General features: G+C 47.6%; 1 pseudogene; it reads left to right on the top strand.

The window, feature by feature from the left end:
- Nucleotides 1-285: 285 nt before the first annotated feature.
- The window catches only part of LOC147727619 (uncharacterized), a 58627-nt pseudogene continuing 42586 nt past the window's right edge, over nt 286-16326 (top strand).

Genomic DNA, 16326 nt, shown 5'->3' with positions numbered 1-16326 from the left:
GAGGGCTGAGGCACCAGTGCACTGCAACAGAGACTGGAGAAATGGCTGCACAGGAGCAGCAGCAGGGTGAAAGCCAAAGAAAGAGAAAACAGACGTTTTCTGAAAGGGAGCAGGAGGTGCTCATCCAGGAGATGGCGGTGAGCCATGAACTGTTATTTGGAAAAAAAAACCCTCTGAGTGCCAGGGACCCGCAAAAGGAGAATATGGGCGGAGATCCAAGAGAAGGTCAATGCCATAGGCGTTACCCACCGCAGCGTTGAGGAATTGCGAAAACGCTGGTACAATATGCGCCTGCCTTCGAAGGAAAGGGTTGCTGCCAGGCTGCAGGAGGCAAAACTGACTGGTGGCGGGACATCCACTGCCTCTGCTTCCACGCCAATGGAGGAATTGCTTGAGGGTACTTTACTACCGGAGAGTGTGAGCGGCATGGCTGACCTCGAAAGCTCCGACATACCAGGACCAAGACAAGGTAAGAAGTATGCCATCACACCCCTGATACCGACCTACTCCACCCCCACATCACAAATGCCAATCCAGTGCAGGCACACACACAACCACAGCAATGCAGTATGGGAGATGTAGTCACATTAAACAAACAGTGGAACAGTGAAATCCAGCTAGGCTCAAGCAGTAAGTGTGTATGAGTGAATGCAATATACAGACAGTCAGGACCCATGTAATAAACCAAATAGTGTAATTTATTGCATTACCAATGCATGGCTGGAAAGCAAATTGATGTGTGCATTTACGTCCACAGCACCACAAGGAACACAGGGCCAGAGGCCTGGAGGGGAGGATGAGTCAGACAGCGCAGAAGTGCCAGGGCAAGTGGAGGAGGAGGAGAAGCGCAGTCCAGTCATCTCACAAAAACGCCCCGGCGCATTGCAGTGGCTCCATTGCAACTGCTGGAGGACGAAATCGGTGACCCAGAGGAAGAAGACAACCAAGTCCAAGGACAGTCTGTGCTACAATCCAGACCATAAGCAGTTCAGAGTCCCACACCAGCCATTCCATCCAGGCGCAGGGCCCGTCCATCCCCAAGTACACCTGTGGCAGGAGAGGAGTCAGTGTTCCACGGCCTCGAAGGAAACATGCTTGAGGTTCAGCAACTCCAGGGGAGAAGCATACAGGCAATTCAAATACAGCTTAGGGTGGGCTTCAGGGGCATGACGGGTGCCCTGGAGGCACTCTGTGTAGAGATACGGGAGGACCGTGCTGCTAGGCGCCGTAAAAGTCAGTGCCTCCACACACGCCTTGAACTATTCACAAGGGCGGTTAACCATCTGGCCTCAGCCACCTCTATCCAGTCACAGCGCAGCATTAACATGCAGCGTGAGGTTTCACACAACAGCCAGGACATGGCTAGGGGATTACTTCAGGTCACATGAGCTGTGGATCAGCTGCAGACAGTTGCTACTGGTGGGACAGGAGTCCTTAGTTCGCTAGAGGAGGACGCACAATCAAGCCGTAGCAGCCTCACTCCACCCCCCCAACAGGACAGGCGCCGTAGTGAGAGTCATGGCAGTGCTGCAGATGCCACTGAAGAGGGGAATGTGTACTCGAGGCACAGAGCAATGGGACGTCAGCGCCGCTGTTGAGGTACCCGGACTTACTAATGGCAATGGGTGGATTAACCAATTGCACAAAGAGAACTGTGAACAATATATTGTTTTTGCACTGTGCATCCAACATGTGTGTGACAATACTATCCACATTGTGTGCTACACAGGCTGTGTGATATTATGAATCCTTACTTAAAGAATATTAAACACAGTTTATCCAGAATACATAGCATTGTGTCATCATTTCTCACCTAGAACTAGTTCTGTGTTATGTCATCTCGCCTCTGTCGCCCGGTTGCCGCTACAATCACACCGGCTGTCCTGCATCCTGGAGCTGGCCCCTCCTCATCTGATGTGTCTGAATCGCTGAGCTCCACTGAGGTGCCTTTCCTGGTGGCGATGCTATGCAGCATGGCACACGCAACCACCATCTTGCAGCAGGTCTCAGGGCTGTATTGCAGTGCTCCTCCACTCTTATGTAGGCATCTGAAATGGCTCTTGAGTATTCTAAAGGTCCGCTCAATGGTACTGCGGGTGGCAGTGTGGGCACTGTTGTACCTCCGCTTCCAAGCGTTTGCAGGATTTAGGTAGGGGGTCAATATGAAGTCCCGGACTGCATACGTACTGTCACCTGTGAGGCAAGAGGAAATAGGTTACACACTGTCCTGCCACTGCTGTACTATACTATTGTGTCACTGTTTCCTATGCAATTACCTAGAAGGTAGCCCTCTCCAAACTCCCCATTAGTGAGTCAATGGTGGATCCCACTGTGGCGAAAGATTAACGAGTCGTGGGTGCTGCCTGGGTATTTAGCTAAAATATCAGTGATAATGTGCTTGGCAACACACACCACTTGTATTTTCAGGGAATGGTATGACTTGTGATTCCTGAACACATACTCATTGTGGGAGGGTGGATATGGTGACATGTGTTCAATCTATGCATGCAATAACGTGGGGGAATTTTGCTATTTGATAGAACTCCTGCTTGGTCTGGTCTAGTGCCTGTGGGGTGCAGGGGAAGTGGATGCGGTGGGGCAGCCTCTGAACCATGGCATCAAGGAACGCATGGAAAAAACACTACAATGCACTCTGTGACACCCCTCCTACTGAGGCTATCGCCACCTAGAAGCTACCTGATGCCAAGAGGTGCAGTGAGCACAGGACCTGGATGTGGGTGGGGATGGTGTGTGTCCTGCGTGTGGGGTGTTCAAGAATAGGTTTGAGTTCCTCAATTAGATCAAGGATGCTGTCTTTATCCAGCCTGTAGTGTGTATGGATGACCTCCTCAGTCCGCTGGAACAGGGTAATGCCCGCACGGCATATCCTCTCCTGGCATCTCCTCCTCTGCAGCAGCTCTGAGTAGCAGCCTCCTGGCTATCACATACAGCCCAGCCATTGTGGAAAAATCTGTTGCAATTATGGGACTCCTTAAATAGTTTGCACCTCGTTACCACCTGCTCATACTTGGTGTTAATTGCGATTCTCAACATCGCGATTTTCGTGAATTCGCTATTTGCGATTTTTTTCATACATTTCATTGCGATTTCTTATTTTGCAATGCGATTGTGCCTCATACATCGGAAATAGCAAATTTTTTATTGCAAACCCTGTTTTTTGCGATTCTCAGCGTTTGCGACTAAAAATTTGGTTGATACATATGCCATCCATGCCATAAATAATTTTTAAATAAACAGACACCATGGAAACAGTTGTTTCATGCATCCATGAGTACCTGTGGACCTACTGGCTGAAAAGGCCTAACACACACCAAAAAAGTGAACCTCCCCCCCTCCCCAAAACCACTTTTTGGAATTCAATTCAAATGCCATCCATGCCCTAAATTATGCTTACATTCAACAGACATCATAGAAACAATTGCTTCATGCACCCCTGATGAGTACCTCTGGGAGTCTGGGCCTACTGGCAAACTAGGCCACAAGTTTGGAGGCCTATGGCAAAAAGCCCAGTGGCTGGTCCCACAAAATGGCTGCCACCACATGGCCAGGCCACCCACAACAACAAGAAAAGAAAGAGAAGACAGACAATGCAGGCCTATGGCAAATGCACAAAGCCTGACTTAACAAAATGGCCACCACCCACATGGACAGCTACCCACAATAACAGAAAGGGAAGACAAAGGACAGGTACAGGAAGCTGGAGACTCTGGGGAACTTCCTTCCTCTTTAAAAAAAGAAAAAAAAAAGAAAAAGGACTTCTTGCTCCAAAAACTACAGCCAAATGACAACCTAGGGTGTTTTTTGAGCAAAATGACCAAAATCATCATTTTTGAGAAGGTCTTATGCTGCTCGAGAGATATTCTTCGACATATTGCAAATTCTCCGTGTTCGGTATTGCGATCTTCACAAAAAGTCATTACCGAGCGCGACAACGCATATTGACCGGGCGAAGAAGGTAAAAAGTGTAAGTTTGCGTTGTGCAGTGGGGAGTTGCCAGAAGTCCGCAAGCTGAAATCCCAGGGTTACCTACTGACTGAAAGGCCTATTTATTTGACACATACCCAAAAAAAAGAAATACCACTCCAAAAACCACATTTTGGAATTCAATCCAATGCCATCTATGCCCTAAATGGTGTTTAAATTCAACAGAAAACATATAAACAGTTGCTTCAAGCTCCCCTGATGAGTACCTATGGGAGTCTGGGCCTACTGGCAGACTAGGCCACAAGTTTGGAGGCCTGTGTCAAAAGCACAGTGGTTGGTCCCACAAAATGGCCGCCACCACATGGCCAGTCCACCCACAATATCAAGAAAATAAAAACAGACAATGAAAGCCTATGGCAAAATGCACAAAGCCTGCCTTCACAAAATGGCCGCCACCCACAACAACAAGAAGCATAAGCCAAAGAGAATAAAGGAAAGACATGCAGGCCTATATGGAAAATGCAGCAGACTATTAAACTACCAACACAAATGGCCCCCAGCCACATGGTTATTCACAGTCACAACAGGCCATGGAAAACAATAAACTGAAGCAGGCCTATATATATGGTCAGACAAAGGAGACCTGGTATGTTAAACAACCCAGCTTTAATACAAAATTGCAAAAACGAAAATCTACAGGGCTAAGAAAGGTTGGAAAGTTAGACAGCAACAAGCACACACAACAAAGGTATTTATTAACACACACCCAAAAAGTGAAATACATCACAACCCACATTTAGCAATTCAATCCAATGCCATCCATGCCCTGAATGATGTTTCAAATTCAACAGACATCACAGAAACATACACCCATGAGTACCTCTGGGCCTACTGGCTGAAATTACAATCAAAGAAAAAGAATTTACAAGGCCCCTACTAAAACTACAGGCCAACCACAACAATAACTTTTTAAAATGATAAAAATCCCCCAAAAATGTAGGGGCAAACAATGCACCAATCAAACAAACAAGTACACCAATTCCAATTCTCCAACTTACTTGTAAATCTCAAATCCAAAAGTCCTCAAATCCGATCCAATAATATGATGTAGCAGACAGACACAAAAAGTGATCCTTCCAGCTCCAAATCCAAATGAAAGTGAACAGCACATGGACAAATCACTGGGAGGAGCCTGCAGGACAGGAACAGGATGTTGAAGACTCAGGGGCACTTCCTTCCTCTTGAAAAAAAAGTAAAAAAAGAAAAAGGACTCCTTGTACAAAAAACTACAGCCAAATCGCAATTTGAGGAGGTTTTTGAGCAAAATGATCATTTTCAAGAAGGTTTTATGATGCTCGAGGGATATTGTTCACCAAGTTGCATTTTCTGCGTGTTCGGGAAAGCGATCATATCAACACTGCTGCAGGAAGTCAGATCGCGCGTCCGAATGACGTGTCTGCATTCGCACACTCTCGCGGGAATCGTGTGAGCGGATTCCAAATCTCGTGGCGCACGCGATGGGTAGGAAAGCAAGTCGGCGAACGCAGAATCAGGGTAAGTCGTTACCGCGCTACACTACTTTACAGATTGCGTCGTATTTGGTAACTTTGCGTTCTATGCTAATCGCGAAGTTCCCAAAATTACACAAACTACGCAAACGTAGCGTAGTTCACCACCCAGGGTTAGGCAATGGTCACCAGTCGGGCCGTGGTGTTCTGTATCTCTTGGAGTTTGATTAAGGAACTTTCACTGGCAAAAATCATCAGCGCATTGCAGTAGTCTTAGCGGCTTAAGATTCGAGCCTGGATCAAGGTTTTCCTGGTTAATAGTGGCAAGAAGGGGAAGACTCTTCTGAGTAAGCTGAGACTATGGAAACCAGCTCCAACGGTGGAAGAGGCATGATCTCCCAATGTGAGTTTTTGGTCCAACCAAACTCCATGGTTTTTTACCCCCTGTTTGGCACATGGGGTAGGACCTAATTCCTCTGGCCACCGGCTTGGGGACCATTTCACAGTTGATTTCCGGTAGCCGCCAGAGAGCACCAGAGAGCAGCAGCAAGCAGCAAGCAGGACTCCAGAGACGCTGCTGACGCTGCCGTCAGAGCCAGAGCCGGAGCCCCTGCTACTGCCTGCCACAGCCCGCCATAGTCCGCCACAGCCCGCCACAGCCCGGTGGGAAAGCGGTGGGAAAGCGGAACAGCGGAACAGCGAACACCAGCCATTCCCGCCACCGCCACTACCCTGCCGCTATCCGCCATCCGCAGCCGCTGTCACCTGCAGACGCTGACGCTGCCATTTACCTGCACAGCGGTTGGCGTCAAGCAGTGGATAAGCGGCGAAAGGCTAAAGGGGCAAAGTAAGCGAGCGGCGGAACTGCGACACGACTGCTTTCATCTGCAGCCGGCGGACGGCGCAAGCCATAGCAAGCGGCAAGCATATCACCAAGCAAAGCGGCATTGCAGCCCCCCGGCTCACAGGTACTCACCACCTCATTGCCTGCACTCCCCCGCCCCCGCCCCAGAGTGAGCTGCCGGAGCAGCGGACTTTGCCTGGGATCTGGGTGCAGGGGGCAGCCGGGAGCATCAGGGGAAGTGCGGCTGGGGGGGCCAGGACCGCTTTTAGTGGCCAGGGTCACCTAGGTGCGGAACGGATTTGGCTGGCGCCACCCCCACAACTCCCCACAACCCTCCACAGGGCCAGGAGGACAGGGAGCCAGGGGGCGCCAAGCTTAGCGCTGCCCGCATCAACAGGGGTCACGGGTGCTAATGGAAGCATAGCACCCAGCAGCAGAGCAGAGCCAGAGCCCCAAGCCTCCAAATCACAACTCCCCGCACAGCAGCGGCCAGTACACAGCAGACCTAGAGCCCAGAGCCGCAGAACATTACCCAGGCGAAGTTGAACAACGCTCTCCCTGCGTCCAGGGGGCCACCCACAGTTTTTGGCACACAGCTTGGTCCTTCCCCCAGGGTAACTTGAGCTTGCCTACCAGCACAAGCACATCACTGGATTTGCAGCAGCAGGGTGGCCAGGGCACCTTTCAACCTAGCAGGAGATCCCAGGAGTTTCCACAGATTCCATCTACTACGTGGGTTCCACCAAACAAGCAGCAGCTGCCTAGGAGCCGGCAAGCCACTCAATCCAATCCCAAAATGAGGACCAGAAACTCTACCCTAATCCAATCCCAGGAGAGGCCCCGGCCACATAGCTCTGCCAAGAGACAGAAGGCGCAGCTATTTTATCCTCCAGTATTAGAACTAGGGGGGACTTACCAAGGCCCAGGGCCCTGGGATGGGGAACACTCAGGATCAGCGGGTGCGACTGGAGCAACCCCGGCCTTTCCGGGACCTCACATTGATTTTACTGTGGAACAGCCGGCTCACTTCCTCACAGCTCACCCCCCGATTGACATCACGGGGAAGCCTTATAGCCCCCCGAAGTTAAACGCGCACAAGCCTAGGCCCAGCACTAAAGAACGCTCAAACTGCTCCGCTGGAAACAGAGACATAAGAAGCTTTTTGAGCCCAAAACAACCTCCCCCCCCCGCCTCTCCTAGGACTTCGGACAATTTACCTACCACTAAAGCAAGGGAGGAAGGACCGAGTCCAACACTCACAAGTCCTCGGGCCAACAGGATTCCCATCTCACCAACAATACTTACCCTCCAGAGCGGAATACCTCTCAAACTTACGACATCAGATAGGGTGGCGCTCAGGCCCATCCAATCAAACAACACGGCCCAAGACTCTCCCCCCACAAGAGGACTGTCAGCGGAGCACCCCTCCTTCAATCAAAGCGGATATGCATGATACCTCAGACAGCACTTACGCCAACAAGAAAGGAACAACTCCCCCCATCATAGCGATGCACACAGGTCTGGTCAACGGCTCCCCCGCCACAAAGGAAGGAGCAACCCGACAACCACTCGTCAGGACCCTAAACCAGCTATTGAATTCGCCAAGACTGGGTTCCCCGGAACACGATAAAACGGCCCTGCCCCCGCTCTCTGTTAGCGGCTTCGCGAACACAAATCATCTATCACTGATCAGCGAAGCCCTTCTCTCAATGACAGGAGCAGCGATAATGCACGCGGACAAGCTTAACGTCCAGATCAATATACTACAAATAGTGGCAAACTTGATCTCTGGGATAGACTCAAAACTGGAAAACTTGAACGCTCTGATACGCAGAGCGCAGGACAGCACACAATTCAAGCCAGAGTCATGTAGTTGCAGCCCGATCCTGCACAGCTTAGAAAAACTTCCTAACATCATGACCACATTAATAGAGGACCTCAAGGGTGAAGCAAATAAAAAAAACTGCCAGAAGAGCACGCCTTTAACCACACAGGGTTCCGCCCAGGCACACTCTATGGATAATGTTCCAGCAATCCTCTGCCCAAGCAGCTCAGAAAAGCCTGCTTCCATGGCCTCGCCCATAACGTCCACAGCTTGCGGAACAAGAACTACCCAGATTAAGGCTGAAAACCAAGTCTCTCAACAAACTCTCAAACCGCCCAGCCCAGAGTCACAAAATCTGTCAAGGAAAAACAAGAAAAAACTATGAAAACTCAACAAGGAGAAGAAAAACCATGCATATGCCACCAGTGTTATTCACAATTGGTTACGGCCCAATAAGCAGCCTTCCGGTAACACCATAACAGCTGAAACACCTAACCTGGCAGCCACCATGCACACCGCAGAAGTAATCGAACCAACTACTGGAAATCCACATATAGTCACTTCAGCACCGGATCCAAGCTTGCCAGCCCTCCTTGGGGCCCCTCAACCCGCTACAGCTCTGATAACACAAAAACAGGCCCATGAATCGCAGGTACTCAGCCACGATGAAGTAAATAAAGCCACGCCACACGAGCAGGAGTCCCGCCAAACAAGCTCTGAGCCCTCTGCGCAAACTAAGTTCATATCGAGCGGAACATTAGACTCTGATAACTCAAAAACTCCCACTGACACCATTGGAGACTTCCAGAGCGCCCCCCTCGGGTTAACATACCTCAAACTGGAGCACGCCGTGAACAGGCTATGGAAGAACAGCCCACCCAGCTTAATGCTCACTGAGGCGCCTCAACCTACAACAGGGCCAAAACAGCAGACAAACTCTTTCCAGCCTGGTTCGACATTGCTACCTCCAATCGGGACTCAGGGAAAAATTTGGCTCAACGAGGCTAGTGCAAGCTCTGTAAATCAAGCAAGCGCGAAATATCGGAAAATACTGCTACACCCAGAATATACCTCGCAAGGAAAATGGGACATCCTCAACTGCAGCAATCTTTTAACACTCTGCGCAAACATCCCGGGACTGGAAGGCATAAAAACCACAGACATCGAAAACATCTCTTTCCTGCCCCCGGATGCGGAGGAAAAAAACGAAACAATGGAATTAACTTTCACTAGCCCAGACCTGACGGAGGCACTGAGGATCCAACATTCTCTATTGGAAAGCTGGGGCATAAAGATAAAGGCAAAGCCGGCACAAAAATATCCCTCAATTTTAAAAACCTTGATGTCACACTCTAAGCTGGACAACCAGGAACAGGGCGTGGCTAGCATCACACACATAAATACTTCTTCCAACTATCGGCCAAAAGTTGTGTCCGTTCTCCAGGGGTGTAAAGGCAGCATAAACACTAGTTCAATCAATGGAACCCCAATCAAGATCACAACTAACCCCAGCCAAGGAAATCGATTGTGCATAACCAGGGGTCACGCAAGCAAAGATTGGTCCTGGCTACCATCAGCACTAAATTCCAGCTCCTAATACACTCTGCCCTGCTCGATCTTATCAACACACCCCCACTGAGTGAGTAAAATCTTCAAACAAAAAGAGAATCACCGAGAGCTTAAAAATATTAACGTGGAATGTCTCAGGCCTCAAAAAGCTGCTACTAAATCAAGCCGCGGTGAAATTCTTGGAGGAAGCAGACATCATATGCATACAGGAAACTTGGCTGACCCAACCGTTGTCGCTAAGAGGATATGCAGAATATGGCAAAGCAGCAAAAAAGAACAACATATTTGGAAGACCCTCAGGGGGGACTTGTGTCTACATCAAACACTCGTTGGACATAGAATTCACGGAATTTCACAACCAACCAGACACCGTTCAGGCGGGCATTCTGAAATTCCCCCATTCCACCAACGGCACTGCTCCAATACTACTAATCAACATCTACCATAACTTGTAGGAGAACACAGCAAACTCACTCACACTTGCAAACCAACTAGAAACCCTACTGCTACGCCACTCATCATTAGAATGCATTATCCTCGGTGACTTTAACACCCACAACATAGGGGTCTTTACTGAGCAAAACCAACAGCGCGGGCCGCCAAAGTACTGAATGAACTTTTAAAATCTTACAAACTGGCGACGGCGCACACAGTGCTCTTAAAGAACACCCCGGGAGCCTTGGTCGGTCCCACGTACAATAATCAAACGATGATCGACTATATCATCTTAAGCGATAAACTGTAAGCCCAAATGACAAACTTCATTGTTCACCAACGCAATGACAGCGACCATGCAGCCCTAACAATCACTATGAACTTATTAGTGAATTCACGATATAGGCCCGTATGCATCGGGGCAACGGACGGCCAAGAATGAATAAAGCTGCCTAGAAGAATTAAATAGGGACAAGTAGCCACCGCAACTTTTAACAACTGGGCAAACTCGTGAGCAGGTTGGCCTCCGCGCAAACACAGCCAGGATGCAATAGCAATATGGGACGGAATCACCGTGACTTTAGCGGCAAAACTCCGGGGACGCGGGGACAAACAAAGGGCAACTCACTGGCATCCTCCGACGACCTATGGATTTAACGCAAAAATTAAAACGAGTACAAAGGACTTAAACAAAAAATGAAAAGCCCTCAGTAAAAACTGCACAATCACAAACCAAATAAAACTGCAGGAGGCGGCAAAGAGCCACTCCAAAAAAGTGTGGACTGCAAAGCGTAACCACTGCGAGGCTCAATGTCTTCGACTTGCTGAGCCCCGGGAAATCACAAGAGTTCTGGAGTTACATAAGTCACCTTGGTCGAGGTACAAACCACAGAGAAAACTCCCTCGAGGCATCAGTCTGGGTCTCTCACGTAAAAGCGCTCTACAACGAAGAACGATCAATCACTCAGCCACACAACATGCCCTCATTAAGAGAGAATCCGGCTTTAATCATTGATACAACGTCCCCTCCCGGAAAATCTCTAGTGTCCAAAATATTTAAAAAAATCAGACCAAACGGTGCACCGGGCCCCAACGGCCTTCCAGGCCACCTGTTCAAAGCAAACATTGAATTCTGGTCCGAAAACCTGACCTACCTATACATTGACTGTTGGCTAACGGGGGACGTGCCTGACTCATTGCGAGGCTCGCTCTTGCACCCAATCCACAAGAAAGGGACCAAATCGGATCCAATGAACTACCGCATGATCGCCCTCTTGGACATTGAGGGCAAAGCCTACGCCAGCGCCATCCTGAAGGACCTCACAGACTGGGCAAGCGAAGAAAATCTCATGCCATTCTGTCAAACCGGCTTCAGACCAGGGTCCTCGACTGTAGACAATATCACCGCACTTTCTTACCTAGCAAATCGAGCGCGGCTGCGCAAAAGTCTTCCATTATTCGCCTGCTACATCGATTACTCAGCTGCGTTCGATGGAGTAGATCGTACCATCCTATGGAGAAAGCTGGTCAATTGGATTATCGACCCCTCTTTGCTAAGAGCGATACAATCCTTGTATCAAAACACCTGGGTAAGAATTAAACTTTCAAGTGACTCTGCAACCGACAAGATTGACACAAACCGTGGCTTAAAACAAGGGTGCGTGTTGGCACCCCTGCTGTTTAACTTATACACAGCAGACATGGAGATAGCCCTGTCGGGGGCCGCCTTAGCAACTCCAAAGATCGGGGCAACCAAAATTAATTTTATGCAATACGCGGATGACCTGGTAATCCTGGATCACACAAAAATAGGGCTTCAAAAGGCACTTACTGCCCTGGCAACATACAACAACAAAAACAGGCTGGTAGCAAACTCGACCAAGTCAAAAATAGTCATCTTTGGGCACTACCCCGAAAAAAAGAGCAAAATTGAGCCTCGGCCATTTGACCTTGGACAGCACACAGAAATACACGTACCTGGGGGTCTCCTTCCACGAATCGGGGCTGTGTGGCACCCACCTAAAGAAAATTCAGGGTAAAGGGAAGAGCATCACCTTCGCCCTATGTAAACTACAAGCCTCTTTATATAGTCCATCACCAACTGCCATTCAAAGATTCCTCAAGGCCAAGTTAATGCCGGCCCTTAATTACGCACAACAGGCGTACCCAGGCAAACTGAACAAGGAGTTGGAAAAAATTCACTGCGGGGCATACAAGAGACTGTACCATTTACCAAAATGCACAAGAAACACTCTAATTCGCCTGGAATTTTCACTCAACCAACAAAATCTGGAAGAGATGGCAGCCTTAAGCAAATATTACTATCTCACAACAGCGGCACACGATAACACACTGAAGGCCGTCTTGAAACATATCTTCATGGAACCCGGGAACCCCTGGTCAACCACCATTGAATCAGCAATGATCCAACTTAACCTTGCGATCGAGTCGTGGAATCCAGACCTTGTCAACTACATGACCATCAAACACGCGATAAAAAAGCAAGAGCGCTCCTGCTCTCGGGAGTTGGACCTGGAGTCTCTTGCAAAAAGAGCCTTTCACGAGTCTCTATGCTTGCCGCACACCGCGTATAACCCTCTAAACCATCTCACGCAGGCCGTGGGCCTCCCAGCTCTCCATAAGATTTTAGCCTACAGACTGCACCCCCTCCCGCTCAAAGAACTATATCATCTGGGAACTGCTGGCACGGGAGTCCGGGAATGCAGACTCTGTAATTACAAACGTGAGTCATTGGCCCACTTACTATTCTGCTGCCCTGCCCTACGTGCACCCCGCACCCTCTACCTCAGGCCCATCCTTAGGAACGCGGGGTCACGCACAGCTAAGGAGGCAATCCATCATCTATACACCTTGAGCATAGTAAAACAGATGGCCTTGTTCGGAAAGTTTATACAACAGACCCGGTCCGAGCTGATGGCAGCCAAGGGCGCACAGGAATAGAGACTTTGTTGCGGGAAACTGGGTGGCCCTTCCAGCTCCCCGACTGCGTGTGCCCGTTTAAACTCTGAGAACTTTTCATAAATGCTTGCCTATAGAAACCTTTTTGGTTTTAACATTTGTAATTTTATACTTTGGTCTTAATGTAATGGTTTTAAGTAACCGCACAATAAAGTTATTCATTAATTCATTCCATTTCACAGTGGCTTCACCAAATAGAATTATCCCCGACTTAGCTGAATTAAGTTGGAGAAAATTGGCCTTCATCCACTCCGCTATGGCCTTCATTCCTTCTGCAAAGGTGTTCTGAATATTGGAGTTGGATTTCTTAAATGAGAGGAGTAATTGAGTGTCATCAGCGTAGGATGTGGGGTGAATCCCAACTTCCTTAAAAGTCTCACCAAGGGAGTAACATTAATGTTAAATAGGATGGGGCTCATGCATGAGCCCTGTGGTACTCCCTTGGTCACCCTAGTAGTCTGTGAGTAGAATGGGCCTAGGTTGACGGTTTGAGTTCTGTCGGACAGAAAGTTGGACAACCATTTCAGTGTGTTTCCTTTGATGCCTATGTCTCCCAATCTACTAAGTAGAGTCTGGTGGAAGATAGTATTGAATGCCGCGGAAAAGTCAAGCAGCACCAAAAGCACTGCTTCACCATTATCCAGCAACATCCTGATGTTGTCCATGACTGCCACTAGTGCGGATTCTGTTTTTCATTTCAAATCTTGATAGCCTTCTTCACAGGGATTTTCATCTGCTTTAATATGTTGTTAATACAGCCATGCCTTTTATTCATTCAGAGGCATTCTGGGAATTGCAGTCTAATATTCATCACACCTAGATGGCATTGTTTGACCTGTAGAGTTGTTAATAAAGTATATAACGCCTTTACATGCATTACTTTTAAAACTCTGATGGATAAGTTTAATATATATATATATATATATATATATATATATATATATATATATATATATATATATATATATATATATATATATATATATATATATATATATACACACACACAAAAGGATTGCTTCGGCAAGAAGAAAACGAAGGGACACAGCAGGTGAGTGCTGTGGAAAGTTCAACACAGTGCAAAATGGGTGCATCTCAGAATATCCTGATCTTCCTGCCTCAAAAAAGTCTTCTCCTTGGTCCCCAGATGCCTTAACCACACAACCCAAGTTCTGCAGTACCGGAGACTCCAGTACATATACCAGGTCTCTCTGTGTAATCACGGACCGTGAACCCACAGTGGTGCTTTGCTGTCCTTGCTTGGAAGTGGTGGGCTGGTGTCAATCCAATACCTCGGAATCACACAACGAGAGACCAGCTCTTGCCCATGAAATACCAGCCACTTGCAAGGCGGTTCCCCCAAAAGCGCACCAGGGGCTAGCACGCTACAAATGTACAAAAGGATTGCTTCGGCAAGAAGAAACCGGAGCGGCACAACAGGGTAGGTAAGAAGATTTGTTTATTTGCTGCAGAATTGGCATGCCACGTTTTGGCGATGTGCCTTAATCATATGTCAGTTGCGAATCAGTAGAATGCACCAATTACTATTTGAATGTTCCATCTCACTTCCGATTGGCGGGAGTCCAGCTGGGTCGAGTTGATGCTGAGCACGTCACTGCAGCCTTCCTCCACAGAGTACAGTACCCAGAAGGCACCATATCGGCCATATAAATATGGAAAACCACAATCCTGTCACTCCAACTCCTCGGATAAACAGGTACAGACTACACCGTGCTGAGAGTTCAATAAGTGCTTTTTATTTTGTGAAGATCAGCATGACGCGTTTCGGCCGTGTTCCCACGACCTTGATCACATGGCACGCTAGGACCCTTTTTAATTATTATAGTGTTGTAAATTACCCACCTCCCCTGTAAGCCAATTGCAGCATACTATGAAACGAAACAACATAATACAATGATCGGGAGAAATAAGTTTCAAAGAAAGACTTTCTCTAAAAGAAGAAAAATCCAGCCTGCTGTGGGTTGAATTCATACACACAGTCAGTGCAATTTCACCATAGTGGACAAAACAGCAAATACTCCCTGATCAAAAAAACATTGTGTACTGAAATTCATTTGATAAAAGTAAGGCTGATGTGATAAAATGTCAATAATGCCAGTGCTGAGTGTTAAAAAAAACAAATAAAACAAAAGAGATTTAACCTCTTTTCACAGGGCCGCTATTGACTACAGAGTCAGGTCAAGGGTAAAAAGATTTTTTTATGTTATAAACTAGGGCAGACAGTAGCAGTTTAACCCATATTTAAATGTACATTTACAATCCTGATAGGCGATGTGTATGACTCACAGTGGGGGACACAGCCCCATTACCTCCTACCCATACAGATGCTCCAAAAATGAATGTTGCCCGCTGCCACGAATAAGTTGCTATGATAGCAAAAATCTATTGAGTTTAATCGTGGTCACAATCCCATAGTAACTATGTTCCTCGTTATCACTAACTAGTCATTGGTAATGGTGTAACACGTCCTCATATTCTGTGTCCAGACCCATTTATCATGACCAAACTTGCAGATAATGAGCAGTAAAACTCCTGTTCAATACTAAAGTGCAAGTGCAGTAAATATATGAATACATTAAATTAGGCCAAGGATCTAAAAACAGTTTGGAGCTGATGCACGGAAATACAACATGGGATTAAAACACATATTATCCAATAAAGTGCAAGTGCACTAGTGCAAATGAGAGAGCAGCAAACAACCACCAAGACCAGAATATAGGCAAGAGCATGTACAAATAGAATTTTTTATTTTATGTTTTGCAGAAAAGGTCAGATGGCGCAAAAGAATGGATAAAAATGTAGGGCTTCCCTCATAGAGGGTGCTCGTCTAAAAGTAATCTGAGGCAGGTTAGTCACTAATTGGGACATGGTTAAATCAGTTTTCACAATTGGCCAATTCTTATAGATTACTTTTCTCAATTCCTTGTCCTGGCTGCTAAAGGTAGTTGTTTGCCGTACAGGATCTGGGTCATGGGAAGTGTTAATATTACTGAGATTCGGTTTATGCATGGTTTTGTAAGTTACCGTCCCCAAATATTCATCACGGCTCAAGTTGTTAGTTTTAACTAGTGCTGTTTTCAAGTCACTACTCTTGTACCCACGGGCTAGAAATCTTTGCATGGAGTAATTCTGGCAAACCTCAAGGTCAGCATCAGAACTACAAATCTTCCTTATACGGACAAATTCTCCGTAGGGTATAC

The sequence above is a fragment of the Lissotriton vulgaris genome, chromosome 3_1 (assembly GCF_964263255.1).
Source record: "Lissotriton vulgaris chromosome 3_1, aLisVul1.2, whole genome shotgun sequence".
Classification (NCBI taxonomy): domain Eukaryota; kingdom Metazoa; phylum Chordata; class Amphibia; order Caudata; family Salamandridae; genus Lissotriton; species Lissotriton vulgaris.
This window is presented reverse-complemented; position numbering and strand designations above follow the sequence as displayed.